This window comes from Chiloscyllium plagiosum, unplaced genomic scaffold (genome assembly GCF_037043375.1).
Source record: "Chiloscyllium plagiosum isolate Xiang-an unplaced genomic scaffold, Cpla_swu_hap1 HiC_scaffold_5, whole genome shotgun sequence".
NCBI lineage: Eukaryota > Metazoa > Chordata > Chondrichthyes > Orectolobiformes > Hemiscylliidae > Chiloscyllium > Chiloscyllium plagiosum.
In genome coordinates this window covers 67565852-67588658 of record NW_028270143.1, presented here as the reverse complement: position 1 = coordinate 67588658, position 22807 = coordinate 67565852, and the positions used below count along the sequence as shown (strand labels likewise).

Below are 22807 nucleotides of genomic sequence, written 5' to 3'. Positions count from 1 at the left end.
AATGCACCAAGCAAGCTCGATACCAACAAATTTCAAAATGGAAATCAGAGTGTCGTTAGCTTGCTGCTTGCTCCTCCTTGTTGGACACCAGTGCCCTGCATCACTGAATTATGCCTTTCCTACTTTCGTCTATTGAATCGCATTCACTTTTTTCCAGTCTAATGGAACTTCTCCTGACCCTAGGAAATTTTGGTAAATTACAACAGGTAAAGATAAAGTCATCATGACCCTATTGGGTTGCTCTCTCATTCGAGAGAGACGAATGGTGGTGAATTTAACTTGACGGCATGTGAACAGTTAGGGTCTATATTCAGAAACTGAGCCAAAAAGGTAATAATCTTCTGATTACTACCTGAGCAACAAGTGTATTGGCACAGGGTCAACAAGATTAAAGAGGTAAACGCATGGCTCAAAGTTTGGTGTGGGAGGAATGGGTTTGAATTCATAGGTGATTGGCACTAGTACTGGGCATTTATGCTGTCCCTGACTTTCCCTTGTCCTCCATATTTGCACCCTCCTCTCCATCTTACATTTCTTCTTCCTTGGGATGAGTTTCTGCTGTGTCTGCCGAATTACCCCCAGAAATCCAACCAAAGCTGCTCCAATGTCTTCCCTCCAAGGGCCTCCTTCCAAACAATTCTGGCCAGCTCCTCCCTCAACCTTACTCAACCGTAGCACTGTTATATCTGATTCCAGTTTTTCCCTCTCAAACTGCAGGGTGAGTTCTATAATATTATGGTTACTGGCCTCTAGGGGTTTCTTCACTTTAAGCTCCCTAATCAAGTCTGCATTATGACACATCACCAGATCCAGAATTTCCTGTTCCTAAATGGGCTCTACAGTTAGCTGCTCCACAAAACCATCTCATAAACATTCCACAGATTCTTTTGCTTGGGATTTGTGACCTAACCTGACATTCCTACTCATTGAAGCCTCCCTGATTGTTATAAGAGTACCTTTCTCACATGTCTTCTCTATTGCCTGATATGTACTGCTCAGGCTGTAAAAAGTTCTGGTCAGACTGCAGTTGGAATAGTGTGAGAATGTTTGGGCTCAGTGTTTAAGGAAGGATGTGCTGGCATTGGGGGGGTGGGGGCTTCAGAGGAGGTTGACAAGAATCATAGAATATAGAACGTTACAGTGTAGCTTGCGGCCCTTGATGTTGCGCCGACCTGTGGATCCAATCTGAGGCCTATCTATCCTGCACTATTCCATTTTCATCCAGTTGTTTATCCAATGACCATTTAAATGCCCTTAAAGTGACGAGTCTACTACTGTTGCAGGCAGGGAATTCCATGCCTCTACCTACTCTCTGAATAAAGAAACTACCTCTGACAGCTGTCCTATATCTATCACCCCTCCATTTAAAGCTATGTTCCCTCATGCTAGCCATCCTTGTGACCTCAATCCTATCTAGTCTAACAATCTGTATTTCAGTATTCTCCCTGACATTATTGTCTTTTTCCAGTGTGAGTACAGACGAAAATATTCATTTAGCGCTTCCCCTATCTCCTTGGACTCCAGGCCCAGCATCCCACTACTATCTTTGATTGCCCCTAACTTTCTCTAATCTTTCTTTTATTCCTGATATACCTATAGAAAACCTTAGGGTTTTCCTTGATCCTATCCGCCAACAACTTCTCATGTCCCCTCCTGGTTCTTCTTAGCTCTTTGGTTAGGCTAACTTTTAACTCTCAAGCTCCCTAACTGAGCCATCACATTTCATCCTAACATAAGCCTTCTTCAGCCTCTTGACAAGAGATTCAACTTCTTTTGTAAACCATGGCTTCCACCGCTTGACCATTTCCTCCCTACCTGACAGGTACATACTTACCAAGGACATGCAGTAGCTGTTCCTTGAATAAGCTCACATTTCAAGTGTGTCCATCCCCTGCAGTTTCCTTCCCCATCCAATGCATCCTAAATCTTGCCTAATCACATCATAATTGCCTTTCTCTCAGTTATAACTCTTACCGTGCGGTATATACCTATCCCTTTCCATTGCTAAAGTAAACATAATTGAATTATGGTCACTCTCACCAAAGTGCTCACCTATCTCCAAATCTAACACCTGGCCAGGTCCATTACCCAGTACCAAATCCAATGTGGCCTCGCTCCTTGTTGGCCTGTCTACATACTGTGTCAGAAAACCCTCCTGTACTAATTGGACAAAACCTGACCCATCTAATGTACTCGAATTACAGTATTTCCAGTCAATGTTTGCAAAGTTAAAGTCTCCCATAACAACTACCCTGTTACTCTTGCGCCTATCCAGAATTAGCTTTGCTATCCTTTCCTCTACATCTCTGGATCTATTCGGAGGCCTATAGAAAACTCCCAACAGGGTGACCTCTCCTTTCCTGTTTCTAATCTCAGCCCATACTACCTTAGTAGACAGCAAATGTGGTTCCCTTGTTCAAAAAGGGGAGTAGGGATAGCCCTAGTAACTATAGGCCGGTGAGTCTCACTTCTGTTGTGGGCAAAGTCTTAGAGAGAATTGTAAGGGATAGGATTTATGCACATCTAGATAGGAATAATGTGATCAAGGATAGTCAGCATGGTTTTGTGAAGGGCAAGTCGTGCCTCACAAACCTTATTGAATTCTTTGAAAAGGTGACGAAGGAGGTTGATGAGGGGAAAGCGGTAGATGTGGTATATATGGATTTTAGTAAGGCGTTTGATAAGGTTCCCCATGGTAGGCTACTGCAGAAAATACGGAGATATGGCATTGAGGGTGAGTTGGAGGTTTGGATTAGGAATTGGCTGGATGGAAGAAGACAGAGGGTAGTAGTTGATGGCAAAGTTTCTTCATGGAGTGCCGTCACTAGCGGTGTTCCGCAAGGATCTGTTTTGGGACCATTGCTGTTTGTCATTTTTATAAATGACCTGGAAGAGGGGTTAGAAGGTTGGGTGAGCAAGTTTGCGGATGACACGAAAGTCGGAGGAGTTGTTGACAGTGAGGAAGCATGTGGCAGGTTACAGCAGGATATAGAGAAGCTGCAGAGCTGGGCAGAAAGGTGGCAGATGGAATTCAATGTAGCTAAGTGCGAGGTGATTCACTTTGGGAAGAATAACAAAAAGATGGGGTACTGGGCTAATGGTCGGATACTTGGTAGTGTGGATGAGCAGAGGGATCTTGGTGTCCATGTACACAGATCTCTGAAAGTTGCCACCCAGGTAAATAGTGCGGTGAGGAAGGCATATGGCGTACTGGCTTTTATTGGTAGAGGAATTGAGTTCCGGAGTCCTGAGGTCATGATGCAGTTGTATAAGACTCTGGTACGGCCGCATCTGGAATATTGTGTGCAGTTTTGGTCGCCATACTATAGGAAGGATGTGGAGGCATTGGAACGGGTGCAGAGGAGGTTTACCAGGATGTTGCCTGGTATGGAAGGAAAATCGTATGAGGAAAGACTGAGGCACTTGGGGCTGTTTTCACTAGAGAAAAGAAGGTTTAGGGGTGACTTGATTGAGGTGTACAAGATGATTAGGGGGTTAGATAGGGTCGACAGTATGAACCTTTTCCCGCGTATTGAGTCGGGTATTACAAGGGGGCATAGCTTTAAATTAAGGGGGGGTAGATATAGGACTGATGTTAGGGGTAGGTTCTTCACTCAGCGAGTCGTTAGTTCATGGAATGCCCTGCCAGTAACAGTGGTGGACTCTCCCTCTTTATGGGCATTTAAGAGGGCATTGGATAGGTATATGGAGGATAGTGGGTTAGTGTAGTTTAGGTGGGCTTGGATCGGCGCAACATCGAGGGCCCAAGGGCCTGTACTGCGCTGTATTCTTCTATGTTCTATGTTCTATGTTCTATGTCCTCAAATATCCTTTCTGCCACCGTAATACTGTCCTTGCTAACAATGCGATACCACCCCCTCTTTTACCATCTTCTCTGTTCTTACTGAAATATCGAAATCCCGGAACCAGCAACAACCATTCCTGTCCATGCTCTATCCATGTCTCTGAAATGGCCACAACATTGAAGTCCCAGGTACCAACCCATGCTGCAAATTGACCCACCTTATTCTGGATTCTCCTGGCGTTGAAGTAGATACAAACCAAACTACCTTCCTGCTTGCCGGTCAACTCTTGCGACCTTGAAACCTCATATCTGAACTTACTATTCTCAACCTCCTGGAAACTGGAACTATAATTTTGTTTCCCATCCCCTGAAGCTGAATTAGTTAAAACCGTTAGTTTAAGGAGCATAAGCAAATTTTTCTCCCAAGGATATTGGTATCCCTCTGGTTCAGGTGTAGACCATCCTGTTTGTAGAGGTCCCACCTACCTCAGAATGAGCCCCAATTATCCAGGTAATCAATACCCTCCCTCCTGCACCGTCCCTGTAGCCATGTGTTCAGTTCCTCTCTGTCCCTATTCCTGACCTCACCAGCACGTGGCACGGGCAACAAACCAGAGATAACAACTGCTGTTCGTTCTAGCTCTAATCTTCCACCCTAGCTCCCTGAATTTCAGCCTCAAATCCCCATCTCTTTTCCTCCCTATGTCGTTAGTGCCCATGTGGACCATAACTTGGGGCTGGTTCTCCTGAACATCACGAACCCTGGCACCTGGGAGGCAGCACACCAACCTTTTCTCATTCCTGCAGTACCTCCCATCTGTCCCCCTAACTATAGTGTCCCCAGTGCCTAATGTTCTGCTCCATTCCCCCCTTCCCTTCTGAGCAACAGGGACAGACTCTGTGCCAGACACCTGTACCCCATGGCTTACTCATGGTAAGTCATTCTCCCCAATAGTATCCAAAATGGTCTGCTTGTTAATGAGGGGAACGGCCACAGGGGTTCCCTGCACTACCTGCTGGTTCCCTTTCCGTCCCCTGAGTGTAACCCCTATCTGCCTCTTTCTTGCATCTGAGGTGTGACTAACTTGCTGTAGCTTCTCTCAATAACCCCCTCCACCTTCCCAATGATCCAAAGTTCATCCATCTCTAGTTCCAGTTCCCTAATGCGGTTTTCGAGGAGCTGGAGTTGGATGCACTTCCCACAGATGCAGTCAGCAGGGACACGAGTGGTGACCCTTACCTCCCACATTCTGCAAGAGGAACATTCAACTGCCCTAACCTCCATACCTACTATTCTAAATTCCCAAAGAAAAATAAAGAATAAAAAAAAACTAGTTACCTTACCAATCCGGTGCACAGTACCTTTTTCCTTGGTTAGAGAAAGAGGTTGGGTGGGAGACATTACCTAAGTAGTGTTTTGGGTAATGCAAGCACCCATAATATATAACTTCACTTGCTCAGCAGCCCTGTGTCCACTGCTGCTCAGCATGCACTTCACCTATTGACGAGGTAAGTATTTAAAGCATTAACCTTGCATCAGCTCCCCCACCTCCCGGAGGGCCCTGATGCTTAAGGTAAGTTTTTAATTCAATGATTCACCTTCCTGTCAACCCCCAGGTTGATGCTGCTGAAACAAAAATGGCATTAAGTGGGAAATTATCCCGAGGATGAATGGCTTGTCACGTCAGGAACAGTTAAGGATTCTGGTTCTCTACTCAATGGAATTTAGAAGGATCAGGTGGGAATCTCATCGGAAGTTACAGAATACTGAATGGCCTGAATAGAGTGGATGTGGAGAAGATGATTCCACTAGTCGGAGAGACTGAGACCCAAGTGTGAAAGGATGACCCTTAGAACTGAGAGGAAGAGGAATTTTTTCAGGTGATCTTGTGGAACCCATTGCTGCAGAGGGCTGTGGAGGCCAAGTCTTTGAGTGTTTTTAAGATGGTTAGGTTCTCAATTGATAAGGAGATCAAGGGTTTCAGAGAGGAGACACAAGAATGCATGTGACTGCCTCCTGAAACACAGCGTCCAGGTCAGTCACCCCTTCCTGATGTATTGCGGTGTTTGAAGCTCATCACCACTGAAACCAGAGTTCCTTAAGTAACCTTCACTTGCTAAAGATGTGGTCACTATGAACCACAGTAGGGTCCATGTCATACAATTACAACACATTGCCTGGCCCAGTATTCCTAATTTATTTACTTATTTTTAATTTGATTTATAAAAGTTTCCTACTCGTCTTTTTGTGTGTAATCTGTAAGTTCTTACCCCCTATTGACTTTCAATATGCAAGTAACCTGTAAGAGATAGCCAAATTAGCAGCCATTACCAACCAATGAACTTAAGCTTTTCCTGTGATTTCACTCTTTGTTTTGTGCTGAGCCCCTTATTCTGGGCTTCAATTTATCCCAGACTAAAAAAAAACGTACAAACTATGAGCAAAAAACACTTCTTCCCATCTGCACTGAATTCTCAAGCTGCCTCCTAATTCGCCAAACTATATTCTCACTCGGGCTGTGTCTCACTCTGGGTATGATATCTCCTTCTTGACCATCCTGATTGGTACCAGAAAATAAAAGGAACAGACAGTAATTGTGAATGTCATATTACAGAGCTGAAAAATGTGTTGCTGGAAAAGTGCTTCCTGAAGAAGGGCTTATGCCCGAAATGTCGATTCTCCTGCTCCTTGGATGCTGCCTGACCTGCTGCGCTTTTCCAGCAACACATTTTTCAGCTCTGATCTCCAGTATCTGCAGTCCTCACTTTCTCCAATGTCATATTTACATTAAGGAACTGTAAAAGAGTCAGAAAATTTGAAAATAGAAACAAATAGAAACAAACTTAAAAGCTTTGTATCTTAATGGACGAAGCGTTCAGGTTAATGTAGGTGAACCAACAACGCAAGTTGAGGTAAATGGATATGATCTCATAGCCATTATGGAAACGTGGTTACAAGGAGATCAGAACTAGGCACATAACATTCGGAGATATTTGACCTTCAGAAAGACTGGAGGGTTGGAAGTGGGGGTGGTGTAGAATTGTGGACAGTGCCGAAGGATGTTGCAGGTTACAGAGGGACATAGATAAGCTGCAGAGCTTGCTGAGAGGTGGCAAATGGAGTTTAATGCAGGAAAGTGTGAGGTGATTCACTTTGGAAGGAGTAACAGGAATAAAGAGTACTGGGCTAATTGTAAGATTCTTGGCAGTGCAGATGAACAGAGAGATCTTGGTGTCCATGTATGTAGATCCCTGAAAGTTGCCATCCCGGTTGATAGTTTTGTTAAGAAGGCATACAGTGTGTTAACTTTTATTGGTAGAGGTAGTTTCTTTACTCAGAGTAGTAGGGGTGTAGAATGGTCTGCCTGAAATAGTAGTAGACTTGCCAACTTTAAAGACATATAAATGATCATTGGATAAACATATGGATGAAAATGGAATGGTCTAGGTTAGATGAGCGTCAGGTCGGTGCAACATCGAAGGCTGAAGGGCCTGTATTGCACTGTTATGTTCTATGTTCTATAGAATTGTTAATGATAGATGGAATGAGGACAACTGTGAGAGATAATCTAGGCTCAGATGATGTGGGGACTAGTTGGGAAGAGGTAAAAAAAATGCAAGGGAACGAAGACATTACAGACTCCAAAGAGTAGCCACTCTGTAGGCTACTCTGGAGGCAAAAATCAGTGATAGCCCCGAAGTCTGCAATAAGTTCAGAATCTAGCAAAGGAGGAACTAAAAAGATAATAGCGATACAGAAAATAATCTGTGAAGACAAACTAATGAGAAATATGAAAACTGACAGTAAGGGCTTCTTTAAATATACAAAAAGAAAGAGAGAGGTCAAAGTGTACATAGGCTACTTAAAAAGTGAAAGGGTGGTGGTTATGGGGAACAATCCAATGACAGAGAAGATAAACAGATATTTGCATCAGTCATTACAGTAGAAAATACTTTGAACATCCCATTAATATTAAAGAATATGGAGGAGGAAATAACTGCCATCACTGGAGAAGTAATATTTAGATAAACTAAGCAGAGTAAAAGCAGATAGGATCTCTGGCCCTGAAGGCTTGCACCTCCCCATTCCAAAAGAGGTAGCTAAAGAGATAGTAGATTCATTAAAGGTAATTTTCCAAAAATCCTTGGATTCTGGGGATGAACCAGAGGATTGGAAAAATGCCAATGTGATATCCCTACTGAAAATGAGAGGGAGGTAAAAAGCAGATAACTATAGGCTGATTAGCCTAACATCTATTGTTGGAGAAGTGTTGGAATTAATTATAACGGAAGTAACAAGGGAACATTTGGAAAATTATCTAATCAAACAGAGTCAACTTGGCTTCATGAAAGGGAAATCACTTCTGTCTAACTTAATTAAATCTTTTGAGGAAGTCTTGACAGAATGGATAGAGGGGAAGCAAAAGATTTATTGAATTTAGATTTCCAGAAGGCACTTGACAATGTATCTCACGAATGTTTAGTGATACAGTAAGATAAGAGCCCACAGTGTTGGAGGTAGTATATTGGCATTGATAGAGTGTTAGGAGAAAGTGAGGACTGCAGGTGCTGGAGTACCAGAGTTGAAAAATGTGGTGCTGGAGAAACACAGCAGGCCAGGCAGCATCCGAGGAGCAGGAGAATCGATGTTTCGAGCATAAGCCCTTCTTCAGGAATCGAGCATTGGCTAATGGGCAGGTACCAGTGAGTAGGGATGAGGAGCTTTTTCAGGTTGGTGACCTATGACTAATGGGGTTCCACAAGGATCAGTGCTAGTTTTTACTTTTATATTTTAATGACTTGCAGGAAGGAAGTGAATGTTCTGCAGCCAAATTTGCAGATGACATAAAAACAGGGGAAAGACAGGTTGTGGGAGGGATGCAAACAGTTTGCAGAAAGATCTTGATAGTTTAAATAAGTGGATAGAAAATTGGCCAATGGAGTGTAATGTGGGGAAATGAGAACTTGTTATTTTGGCAGGGAGAACATTAGATTAGATTAGATTACTTATAGTGTAGAAACAGGCCCTTCGGCCCTACAAGTCCACACCGACCCTCCGAAGAGCAACACACCCAGACGCATTATATTTACCCCTTCACCTAACACTACGGGCAATTTAGCATGGCCAATTCACCTAACCTGCACATTTTTGGACTGTGGGAGGAAACCGGAGCACCTGGAGGAAACCCACGCAGTCATGGGGAGAATATGCAAACTCCACACAGACAGTTGCCTGAGGCGGGAATCGAACCCGGGTCTCTGGCGGTGTGAGGCAGCAGTGCTAACCACTGTACCACCATGCTGCCCAAAAGAACAGTATTTCTTAAATTGAGAAAAACTGCAGAAAGCTGCAACACGAAGGGACTTGGGGGTATGAAACACAGAAAGCTAACAGTTGTAGCTGGTAATCAGGAAGGCTAATGGAATGTTGGTTTTTATTTCCAGGGGATTGGAGTAGGAGATACTTACTGCATTTGTACAAGGTGCTGGTGAGACCACATCTGGAGTACAGTTAGCAGTTTTGGTCCCTTTATTTAAGAAAATGTATTATTTCATTGGAGGCAGTTCGGAGAAGGTTCAGAGAATGATCCCCAATATAGATGGATTGGCTGAAGAACAAAGGTTAAACAAGTTGGGACTTTACTCACTGGAGTTCAGACAAATGAGAGATGATCTCACTGAAACATATAGGATTCTTAAGGGACTCAACAAGGTAAATACTGAGAGGATTCTTCCCCACATGGGAGACTCTAGGACCAGACAGCAAAGTCTCAGAATAAAGTGGAACTAATTTGAGACTGTGATGAGGAGGAATTTATTCTCTCAGAAGGTTGAAATGCCTTGGGGGGGCAGAGTCCTTGTGTATATTTAAGGTTGTGATAGATACTTGATCAGTCGGGGAATCACAGATGACAAGGGCAACACAGGAAAGCGGATATGAGGAATGTTGAATCAGCCATGATCCTACTGAGTGGTGAATCAGGCTCAAGGGGCCTAACTGCCTATGCCTGTCCCTGTTTAGGATGGTCTTCATTGGTGACCTCAGCCAATATGGGAACTGAACCCACACTATTGGCATCAGTCTGCATCACAAACCAGCCATCCTGCCAACTGAGGTAATCAACTATTCACTTCTTTTAAGACACTTTCTTATGAATTCCATCAGGGCCGAGGGACTTGTCAGCTTGCAGCTTAACAATTTACTCAGTACAACTTCCCTGGTAATTGTAATTTTCTTGATTTCCTCTCTCACTTCCATTTCTATTTTTCAGCTGGATCTAAGGTGATACTTATTTCCTCGATAGTAAAGACACATGCAAATATTTGTTCAACTCATTTGCCATCTCCTTATTTTCCATTACTGATCCCCCAGACTCAATTTCTACTGGACAATGCTCACTTAGAGTCATAGAGTCGTAGAGATGTGCAACACGGAAACAGACCATTTGGTCCAACTTGTCTATGCCGACCAAATATCGTAACCTCATCTCATCCCTTTTGCCAGCATTTGGTCCATATTCCTCTAAATATTTCCTATTCATATACCCACCCAGATGCCTTTTAAATGTTGTAATTGTACCAGCTTCCATCACCTCCTCTGGCAGCTCATTTCATCCACGCACTACTCTCTGTGTGAAAATGTTACCCTTTAGGTCCCTTTTAAAATTTTCCATTGTCACCCTAATCCTACGCCCCTAGTTCTGGACTCTCCCACACCAGGGAAAAGATCTTGTCTATTTACCATATCCATGCCCTTCATGATTTTATAAACCTCTGTAAGGTCACCCCTCAGCAATCGACGCTCCAGGGAAAACAGCCCCAGCCTAATCAGCCTCTCCCGAAAGCTCAAATCCTTCAACTCTGGCAACATCCCTGTAAATCTTTTCTGAACCCTTTAAGTTTCACAACATTCTTCTGATAGGAGGGAGACCAGAATAGTACACAATATTCCAAAATTGGCCTAACCAATGTCCTGTACAGCTGCAACGTGACTTCCCAACTCCTGTACTCAATGCTCTGACCAATAAAGAAAAGCATACCAAATGCCTTCTTCACTATCCTATCTACCTACAATTCTACTTTCAAGGAACTGTGAACCTGTACTTCAAGGTCTCTTTGTTCAGCACCACTCCCCAGGATCTTACCATTAAATGTATAACTCCTGCCCTGATTTGCCTTTCAAAAATGCAGCACTTCACATTTATCTCAATTAAACTCCATCTGCCACTCCTCAGCCCATTGGCCCATCTGATCAAGATCCCGTTGTACTCTGAGATAACTTTCTTTGCTGTCCACTACATCTCCAATTTTGGTGTCATGTGCAAACATTCTAACTATACCTCTTATGCTCATATCCAAATCATTTACATAAATGATGAAAAGCAGTGGACCCAGCACTGATCCTTGTGGCACTCCACTGGTCACAGGCCTCCAGTCTGAAAGGCAACTCTACACCACTCTCTATTTTCTACCTTCAAGCCAGTTCTGTATCCAAATGGCTAGTTTTCACTGCATTCCATGAGATCTGACCTTGCTAACTAGTCTATCAAGAAGAACCTTTTTGAATGCCTTCCTGAAGTGCAGATAGATCATGTCCACCGCTTTGCCCTCATTAATCCCCTTTGTTACTTCTTCAAAAAACTCAATCAAGTTCATGAGACATGATTTCCCACGCACAAAGCCATGTTGACTATCCCTAATCAGTCCTTGCCTTTCCAAATACGCGTAAATCCTGTCCCTCAGGATCCCCTCCAACTACTTGCCCAACACTGATGTCAGACTCACTGGTCTATAGTTCTCTGGCTTTTCTTTACCGCCTTTCTTAAATGGTAGCACTAAGTTAGCCAACCTCCAGTCTTCTGGCACCTGACGTGTGACTATCGATGGTACAAATATCTCAGCAACTGGCCCAGCAATCACTTCCCTAGCCTCCCACAGAGTTCTAGGGTACACCTGATCAGGTCCTGGGGATTTACTCACTTGTATGCACTTTAAGACATCAAGCACCACCTCTTCTGTAATATGGACATTTTCAAGATGTCACCATCTATTTCCCCACATTCCGTATCTTCCATGTCCTTCTCCACAGTAAACACTGATACAAAATACTTGTTCAGGATCTCTCCCATCTCCTGCAGTTCCATACATAGGCTGCCTTGCTGATCTTTGAAGAGGCCTTTTCTCTTCCTAGTTACCCTTTTGTCCTTAATGTATTTCTAGAATCGCCCTGGATTGTCCTTAACCCTATTTGCCAAAGCTATCCACTGCCCCTTTGCCCTCCTGTTTTCCCCCTTAAGTATACTCCTCCTGCCTTTATAATTTTGTAACGTTTCACTTGATCTCTGCTGTCTAAAGCTGACATGTGCTTCCTTCCTTTTGTCAACCAAAGCCTCAATTTCCTTAGTCATCCAGCATTCCCTATACCTACCAGCCTTTCTTTTCACCCTAACAGGAATATACTGTTTCTGGACTCTTGTTATTTCATTTTTGAAGGCTTCCCATCTTCCAGCCATCCCTTTACATGCGAACATCTGCCACTAATCAACTTTTGAAACTTCTTGCCTAATATCGCCAAAATTAGCCTTCCTCCAATTTAGAACATCAACTTTTAGATCTGGTCTATCCTTTTCCATCACTATTTAAAATCTAATAGAATTCTGGTTGCTGGCCTCAAAGTGCCACCTCCACTGACACCTTAGTCACCGGCCCTGCCTTATTTCCAAAAAGTAGGTCAGGTTTTGCACCTTCTCTAGTAGGTTCATCCACATACGGAATCAGAAAATTTCCTTGGACAAACTTAACAAAACCCTTAACACTATGGCAGTGCCAGTTTATGTTTAGAAATTTAAAATCCCTTACCATAATTACCCTATTATTCTTACAGATAACTGAGATCTCCATAGAAATTTGTTCCCCAATTTTCTGCTGACTATCAGCCTGGGGTGGGGGCGGAGTCTATAATATCCTAATAAGGTGATCATCCTTTTCTTATTTCTTAGTTCCACCCAAATAATTTCCCTGGATGTATTCCCAGGAATATCCTCCCTCAGTACAGCAGTAATGTTATCCCTTATCGAAAAACACCACTCCCCCTTCACTCTTGCCCCCCTCTCTATCCTTCCTCTAGCATCTGCATCCTGGAACATTTAGCTGCCAGTCTTGTCCGTCACTTGAGCTGCGGCTCTATAATTGCTATGATATCCCAGTCCCATGTTCCTAAACATGTCCTGAATTCATCAGCCTTCCCTGTTAGGCCCCTTGCATTGAAATAAATGCAGTTTAACTTATCTGCACTATCTCGTTCTCTACCTTGTTCCTGCCTGCCCTGACTGTTTGCCTTGGTTTCTTTTCCAAACTGTGCCAGTTTCAGATTGATCTCTTTCTTCAGTATTTCACTGGGTCCCATCCAGCCACCTTACTAGTTTAAATCCTCCCGAGCAGTTCTAGCAAATCTCCCTTCCAGTATATTTGTCCCTTACCAATTGAGGTGCAATCTGTCCTTCTTGTACAGGTCACTTCTACCCCAGAAGAGATTCCAGTGATCCAAAATGTGAACACTTCTCCCCTGCACCAGCTCCTCAGCCAAGCATTCATCTGCTCTATCCTCCTATTCCTACCCTCATTAGCTCGTAGCACCAGTCATAATCCAGATATTACTACCCTTGAGGACCTACATTTTAAATTCCAGTCTAAATTTCTTTCTTCTCCCGTCAGAATCTCACCCTTTTCCCTTCCTATGTCTTTAGTTCCAATGTGTACAAAAACCTCCTGCTGGTCCCTCTCACCTTTGAGAACATTTTGCACCCACTTCGAGGTGTCCTTGATCCTGGCACCAGGGAAGTAACACACCATTCTGATTTTTTGCTGCCAGCCGCAGAATGTCTGTCTGTGCCTCTGACTAGAGAGTCCCCTATCACAATCGATCACTTGGAACCCGGCGTACCCCTCATTACATTAGAGCCTGTCTCAATACCAGCAACTTGGCTGTTCATGCAACATTCCCCTGAGAGTCCATCACCTCCTACATTTTTCAGAACAGCATACTTGTTTGAAATGGGGATAGCCACAGAAGACTCCTGCACTTTGTGCCTACCCTTCCTACCTTTCCTGGAGTTAACCCATCTACTTGACTGTATCTGCACCTTTTCTCCCTTCCTATAACTGCCATCCATCACACCCTCTAGCTCCTGTAAATTCCTTATTCCCTCTAACTGTCACTCCAAGTAATCCATGTGATTTAATAGGATTTACAACCAAAGACACTTCCTGCAGATATAATCCATCAGTAACATGGAAATTCTCCCTCAACTCCCACATCTGACTGGAAGAGCACATCACTAAAGGCCATCTGTGCTCCTTCACAATCTACAGACCCAGACAACAGCATAATCTTTCTGCTCTCAAAAAATGCTGCAAGCTAACTTAATACTTATGGTTTATATTTTTAAAATTTAATAAAAATTAGTGAAATACTGAAGGAAGAGATCTTAATTACTGTCTGTATTTATATGTGTGGATAGATTTCTTTGGCACAGATTTTTAAACTCTCTTAATAACTCTGTGTCATTAATCTTTTGATCATTCTTTGCTCATTTTTTAAATAATCTGGCCAATTTTCTGACTTGTCAATTTTTGCATAATTATATGCTTTCTCTTTAAGTTTGATACTAGTATTAACTTTCTTAGTTGACCACATATAGTATGGCCTCCCCTTGGAATTTTTCTTTTTCCATGGAATGTAACTATTAAGGATGTACTTGCTATTGACCCATCCCTAAATCTAAATTTCTAGTTTACTTTAGCTACCTGGGTTTTCATGTCCTTATTTAAGTTTAAAGTAATTTACTTCAGTTCACTCTTCTGTCCCTCAAGCTGCAAGTAAAATTCAAGCATGTTAAAGCCCATTGACCAGATGTTGTTAGTCCATTATATTCTTGATCAAATCTAAAACCCCTTCAGACAGGAGTGCAAACATGATGAACGGTCTTTGTATTTCTCCTTGTAGCTGTAGGAAGGGAACATTCGAAAAGATCAATACAAAAACTGGCCAACAATATAAACATATGAGCAGAAGTTGCAGAACTGAAATCAGTAAATATACAAGCCCTTTGGTGTCACCCTGTGGCATTAGAGAGGAAGTACGTGTTGTCTGACTATTCAAAACTGAAGCTAATGCTATGGTTGATTCTAAATATTATCATGTAAGTGCTGCCTTCAGATGTATCAGATGTAGCAAGGAAATAAAAATCAAATACAGTAGAAAATCCAGGTTGTAAGAGGTTTTTCAATCCATTTTGACTTGAGATATTATGATCTACTTAATACAAAGGTAAAGTTGTTGTACCAGACCATCTCTTTCTCATGAGAGAGAGAGAGACAACTACTGGAGGTTTAACACCTCACGTGAGGGGAGAGCATAAGAAGGAGAGTGCTTCATAGTAACCTCAGCTGGTGTGAGAATTGAACCCATGCTGTTGGTGCCACTTTGCATTGTATATCCACTGTCCAGCCAAATGAGCTACCAGCTCTCCTCACCTCCTAGTAGCTGTGAAGCTTTGTAGTTGTTGACCTCATGGTTATTTATAAAATTGTTTTCCTTGGGTTTTGGACTCATAGGTCAGTTATAATGGCAACAGAAATTTCTTTTATGTATTATCAAAAGAAGAACAGTCAGAGAAACTCCCCCCAACTCAGAAGACTTTAAACTTCTGAGTTGGGGGGAAGGGAAAGTGAAAGTGACAGGGAGTATGGAGTTAAATGGAAAGATAAGCGGCAGGATAGCATATGTGCAGGCAGATTTAAACTTGAGGCAGACTGGGAATGCAGCAAAAAGAAAGGATAACTTATGACTTCCAATATCTCTAATGATAAGAAAGTTAACATTAAGGCACTTTACCTGAATGCTCGTAGCATTCATAACAAAGCAGACGAACTAATGGCACAGATCATCGTGAATGATTATGATGTGGTAGGCATCACAGAGACGTGGTTACAGGGGGTCAGGACTGGCAGTTAAACATCCAAGGGTTTTCAACTTATCGAAAAGACAGGGAGGTGGGCAGAGGGGGCAGGGTTGCCTTGTTAGTTAAGAACAAAATTAAATCTATGGTGCTGAATGACATAGCGTCAGATGATATGGAGTCTGTGTGGGTGGAATTGAGGAACCTCAAAGGCAAAAAAAACCATAGTGGGAGTTATGTACAGACCTCCTAACAGTGGTCAGGACCAGGGGCGCAACATGTACCGGGAAATAGAGAAGGCATGTCAGAAAGGCAAGGTCACAGTGATCATGGGAGACTTCAATATGGAGGTAGACTGGGTAAATAATGTTGCCAGTGGATCCAAAGAAAGGGAATTCATGGAGCTTACAGGATGGCTTTTTGGAACAGCTTGTCATGGAGCCCACAAGGGAGCAGGCTATTCTGGACCTAGTGCAATGTAATGAACCAGACTTTATAAAAAATCTTAAAGTAAGGGAACACTTAGGAAGCAGCGATCATAATATGGCAGAGTTCAGTCTGCAGTTTGAAAGAGAGGAGGCAAAATCGAATGTAATGGTGTTACAGTTAAATAAAGGTAATTATGAGGGCATGAGAGAGGAACTGACGAAAATAGACTGGAAGCAGAGCCTAGCAGGGAAGACAGTAGAGCAAAAATGGTAGGAGTTTGTGGGTAAAATTGAGGACACTGTACAGAGGTTCATCCCCAAGAAGAGAAAGATTATCCGGGGAGGGATTAGACAGCCATGGCTGACAAAGGAAGTCAGGAAATCTATCAAAGAAAAAGAGAGAGCCTATAAAGTGGCCAAGAACACTGGGAAATCAGAAGATTGGGAAGGCTACAAAAACAAACAGAGGATAACAAAGAGAGAAATAAGGAAGGAGAGGATCAAATATGAAGGTAGGCTAGCCAGTAATATTAGAAATGATAGTAAAAGTTTCTTTCAATACATAAGAAACAAACGACAGGCAAGAGTAGACATTGGGCCACTTCAAACTGATACTGGAAGCCTAGTGATGGGAGATAAGGAAATAGCAGGAGAACTTAATAAGTACTTTGCATCAGTCTTCACAGTGGAAGACATGAGTAATATCCCAACAATTCAAGGGAGTCAGGGGGCTGAGTTGAGTATGGTTGCCATTACAAAAGAGAAACTGCTAGAAAAGCTAAAAGGTCTTAAAATTGATAAATCTCCTGGCCCTGATGGGTTACATCCTAGAGTTCTGAGGGAGGTGGTTGAGGAAATAGCGGAGGTGTTGGTTGAGATCTTTCAAAAGTCACTGGAGTCAGGGAAAGTCCCAGATGATTGGAAAATCGCTGTTGTAACCCCCTTGTTCAAGAAAGGATCAAGGCAAAAGATGGAAAATTATAGGCCAATTAGCCTAACCTCGGTTGTTGGTAAAATTCTAGAATCCATCATTAAGGATGAGGTTTCTAAATTCTTGGAAGAGCAGGGTCGGATTAGAACAAGTCAACATGGATTTAGTAAGGGGAGGTCGTGCCTGACAAACCTGTTGGAGTTCTTTGAAGAGGTGACAAGTAGGTTAGACCGGGGAAACCCAGTGGATGTGGTCTACCTAGACTTCCAAAAGGCCTTTGATAAAGTGCCACATGGGAGGCTGCTGAGCAAGGTGAGGGCCCATGGTGTTCGAGGTGAGCTACTGGTATGGATTGAGGATCGGCTGTCTGACAGAAGGCAGAGAGTTGGGATAAAAGGTTCTTTTTCGGAATGGCAGCCGGTGACAAGCGGTGTCCCGCAGGGTTCAGTGTTGGGGCCGCAGCTGTTCACATTATATATTAATGATCTGGATGAAGGGACGGGGGGCATTCTAGCAAAGTTTGCCGATGATACAAAGTTAGGTGGACAGGCAGGTAGTATTGAGGAAGTGGGGAGGCTGCAGAAGGATCTAGACAGTTTGGAGGAGTGGTCCAGGAAATGGCTGATGGAATTCAATGTGAGCAAATGCGAGGTCTTGCACTTTGGAAAAAAGAATAGAAGCATGGATTACTTTCTAAATGGTGAAAAAATTCGTAAAGCCAAAGTACAGAGGGATCTGGGAGTGCTAGTTGAGGATTCTCTAAAGGTAAACATGCAGGTTGAGTCCGTGATTAAGAAAGCGAATGCAATGTTGTCAATTATCTCAAGAGGGTTGGAATATAAAAGCACTGTTGTGCTACTGAGTCTTTATAAAGCTCTGGTTAGGCCCCATTTGGAGTACTGTGTCCAGTTTTGGTCCCCACACCTCAGGAAGGACATACTGGCACTGGAGCATGTCCAGCGGAGATTCACACGGATGATCCCTGGAATGGTAGGTCTAACATATGAGGAACGGCTGAGGATCCTGGGATTGTATTCATTGGAGTTTAGAAGATTAAGGGGAGATCTAATAGAAACTTACAAGATAATACATGGCTTGGAGAGGGTGGACGCTAGGAAATTGTTTCCGTTAGGCAGGGAGACTAGGACCCGTGGACACAGCCTTAGAATTAGAGGGGGTAAATTCAGAACAGAAATGCGGAGACATTTCTTCAGCCAGAGAGTGGTGGGCCTGTGGAATTCATTGCCACAGAGTGCAGTGGAGGCTGGGACGCTAAATGTCTTCAAGGCAGAAATTGATAAATTCTTGATGTCACAAGGAATTAAGGACTACGGGGAGAATGCGGGTAAGTGGAGCTGAAATGCCCATCAGCCAAGATTGAATGGTGGAGTGGACCCGATGGGCCGAATGGCCTTACTTCCGCTCCTATGTTTTATGGTCTTATGGTCTTAAACACATTAAAACAGGTTCAAGCAGCATTGGATATGGTTGGCATTCGAGACAATTAAGACATGTAAATGGTATTGCTTTTGAGAAAAAAGAGCAGCCTGTTGATATTAACTCTCTTTATTTCTCTGGGCAGTAACTATATCTTCCCTAAAATAATCCTGCAGATTAATCCATTTAAAAATTCCACATACTTCTGCAAATGTTTACCTTTCCTCTCCTCCTGTGTTTATCTCAGTGAGTTTGCTTGTATATTATATACTGTCTGCTAATAAAGCCTGCTGCGCTGGAGCAAAAACATGTGCTTTTGATACTGTTCAAGTACTATGGCTCTTAGGATTTTCTTCCCTATTAATTACTAAATGGTTGGGACTCTGCAATTTTCTTTACAAAATCCATACTCCTTAGAAGGCAGTGAGGTAGATGTTCAAGTTTTGATGGTCAAAGCTTCTGTATGGTTGGTATACCTAACGTGGAAGGAAAGTTGAGCAGTCAGTGTTCACTATCATTACCCCTCTGATACTGACTGCAACTTCAGAATTTAGTAAGAGTGCAGATTAACATGAAGGCCCTGAAGTAGAGCTGTGCACTGGTTGTTTTGGTATCGGCTATGCTGTGGACACCTTTTCCAAAGCATTCAGTCATTGAAATCAATTGACTTTTTTTTGTGAATACCATGTCTCATAAGATGGTTGTGTTTTGAACTGTCTCTTTAATAGCAGGTAAAGTGGAACAGCGAAGGAAATCATGTGATCTGTTCCTGGGTGGTTTGGTTACTATGGGAACAGGGAGGTTCAGGTTGAAACATGCACTGTCAAATATTTCGAGGAGAAAGTGAGGGCTGCAGATGCTGGAGATCAGAGCTGAAAATGTGTTGCTGGAAAAGTGCAGCAGGTCCGGCAGCATCCAAGGAACAGGAGAATCGATGTTTCGGGCATAAGCCCTTCTTGTCAAATATTTCACCAGGAACCAAAGGCAAGGGCAGCTGTGCTGACTATGGATAGACTTTCAGTCTCCAGGCCATCAACAAAAGGAAAGTGAGGGAGAAGTCAGGGTTGAAAGTGTAGTGCTGGAAAAGCACAGCAAGTCAGGCAGCATCCGAGGAGCAGGAGAATCAATGTTTCAGGCATAAGCCCTTCATTAGGAAGAGGGTGGCAAAGACTGCACCTAGTGGTGGAGGATAAGACTGCCAATCCTCTGCAAACTACCTTGCAGGATGTGGAAAATCAAACAGAAGGTAGAATCTTCCAAGTCCCTGAATGATATGGGTGATGGTGATTCAATTGATAAAATCTGGTGAGATCAGAAAATTTAGGTTTTCGATGTCAGGGAGAAAAGTCCAATTTTCCAACCGATTTTTTAAGCCGATGTCCAGAATGCCTTCTCTCTTCAAGGTGGAATTAGAATTAGAATTAGATTTTATTGTCACGTGTACTCAAGTATAGGAATGCAGCAGTACAGCGAAAAGTATACAAAGTCATGATTCTCCAGTGCCATCTTGGATACAAATCAGAATTTCCAAAAAGCAGGAGAAATAAAAGAACCAGAGCCACAAGGGAAGAGAAATGACCAGATTTGAAAGTCCTATTTCCATGAAAGTATTTGGAATGCTCAGTCACCGATGCTGGCGCCACGAACTGGAGTCTTGGTCAACCTGCGAGGGGTTGGGAGGGGTCATGTTCTTGCTGTTGCTGGTACTACTATTTCTGCTCCCTTCCTCCTGCTGCTGCACCCTCCAGTCAAGAGGAGGAGCTGTGGCCGGTTCCTGGAAGATATTCGGGCAGGGTCCATTCTTGACAATGTCACCAGTGTGTTTGCTGCTGGTGCCTGCAGTTAACAGAAAGGAGGTTTTGGAGAAAAGTGGGTAGAGGTTTTGGATGGTTAAGAATACATTTACAGTGTTGGTAATGGGGGAGCAACACAGCACATGGTAATTAATCTTAATTGTTTGCCATCACTTGGAGGTCTTGGCATCATCATGTGAGCAGTCACAGTCCTCCCCTGCTAAGGCAAGGATCCTTTGTGGTGGAGGCCTGTGACCAGTGGTGTGCCACAAAAATTGGTGTTGGGTCCACTGGTTTTCATCATTTATATAAGTGATTTAAATGGGAGCATAAGAGGTATAGTTCGAGGGCCGAAGGGCCTGTACTGCGCTGTGATGTTCTATAGTTAGTAAGTTTGCGGATGACACCAAAATCGTAGTAGCCACCGAAGAAGGTTATCTCAGATTACAATGGGATCTTGATCAGATGGGTCAATGGGCCGAGGAGTGGCAGACATAGTTTAATTTAGATAAATGTGAGGTGTTGCATTTTGGAAAGACAAATCAGGGCAGGATTTATACATTTGATGGTAAAGTCCTGGGGAGTGTTGCTGAACAAAGAGACCTTGGAGTGCAGGTTTACAGCTCCTTGAAAGTGGAGTCTCAGATAGATAGGATAGTGAAGAAGGTGTTTGGTATGCTTTCCTTTATTGGTCAGAGGATTGAGTCTAGGAGTTGGGAGGTCATGTTGCAGGTGTACAGGACATTGGTTAGACCACTTATGGAATATTGTGTGAAATTCTGGTCTCCTTCTTATTGGAAAGATGTTGTGAAACTTGAAAGGGTTCAGAAAAGATTTACAAGGATGTTTCCAGGGTTGGAGGATTTGAGCTATATGGAGAGGCTTAATAGGCTGGGGCTGTTTTCCCTGGAGCGTTGGAGGCTGAGGGGTGACTTTATAGAGGTTTATGAAATCATGAGGGATATGGATAGGATAAATAGACAAAGTCTTTTCCCTGGGTGGGGGCCTCCAGAACTAGAGGGTATAGGTTTAGGGTGGGGGGGGGGGGGATTTTAAAAGGAACCTAAGGGGCATCGTTTTCATGCAGAGGGTGGTGCATGAATGGAATGAGCTGCCAGAGGAAGTGGTGGAGGCTGGTACAATTATCACATTTCAAAGGCATCTGAATGGGTCTATGAATAGAAAGGGCTTAGAGGGATATGGGCCAAATTTTAGCAAATGGGATTAGATTAATTCAGGATATCTGGTTGGCATGGATGAGTTGGACTGAAGGGTCTGTTTCCATGCTGTACATCTCTATGACTTGATGGCAGAAATCCCAGAACATCATGGCAGTGGTTAGCACTTCTGAAACTGGTGATCTCACCATACTGCGAGAGTGGCACTATAAGAGCACGGTGCTTCGATGACAAGGAGAACAGGAGAGAATGGTGAGAGATAACATGATGGAGCTTATGGAAAGAATCCTTTATTAATCTGCCTGAAGTTGACACTTAGCCATTTTTTGATAAAATTCAGCTCTGTACCTGGGCACCCCAAGGCAATCAGTAGATCCTGGAAGATTCATCCTGAAATGGCAGTGTTGGGGTGATGGTGGTGAAGCTGAAAATGGGTTTTCTGATAAATCTTAGCTCAGAATTTTCCATAAAACTGAAATAGCACTTTTTGTTGGCCACTTGACCTTAGAACCCATGACACTTGATGGAATGAACTTGTGAAAACTGTTGCCATGCAGAGAGTGGGACATTAACATTGCTGTGGCTTGGGGGTTTGCTCATGTTCAAAAAGTAATAAACCAATGTCCTTTCTGCAGTTCAGACTAATGATTATTTACAAGGTTTAGTTGGTTGTTATAGTAAAAATATTAAAACGTAAAATCTTATATTGCAATTTCTTAAGTTGGTCACTGGGAATTCAAATCTCTTGTTTGAATTTATTGGCCTCTGTGTGTAGCATAGCAATGTAATGAGAATGTCCCCCTTTTGCCCTCTCTCATTTCACTGTTACAAACCCCATTGAAAATGAAATCTGTTTATGACCTACTGCTGAACAACAAATCTGGCCCAGAAAATGTCTTATTTTATTCATTATTAGTTTTTTTTTAAAAACTGGATCTTCAAAGATAATGAAAAATATGCCTTCATGATGTTTCAACTGCCATCTTCTTATGCCTTCATGATATTTCAACTACCATCTTCACACCCTAAGTACATGTTCCCACCTTCATTTAGCAAAATTTTTCAAAATTTGATTATAGCACTTAGAATTTCCTGGTTGGCTATCTGTGAAACTTCTTTAATGCAGTTGGTTACTTGGACAGTTTGAAAACATTTCAGCAGTTCTACAACAGGCGTTCACATGAAAGACATTAGTATCTATTGTATAGCTCCAGATATGGCCAGAGGAAGTTACATTTTCTCCATAGATTGCTGGTGCTATCAGAGAGACTGTCT

The 22807-nt window shown here is 42.9% G+C and overlaps 1 protein-coding gene across 2 annotated transcripts in view; it reads left to right on the top strand.

Annotated features, from left to right (window-relative positions):
- Positions 1-22807, top strand: part of hacl1 (2-hydroxyacyl-CoA lyase 1) — a 107777-nt gene that overhangs the window by 8594 nt on the left and 76376 nt on the right. The gene's annotated exons all lie outside the window — the stretch shown is intronic.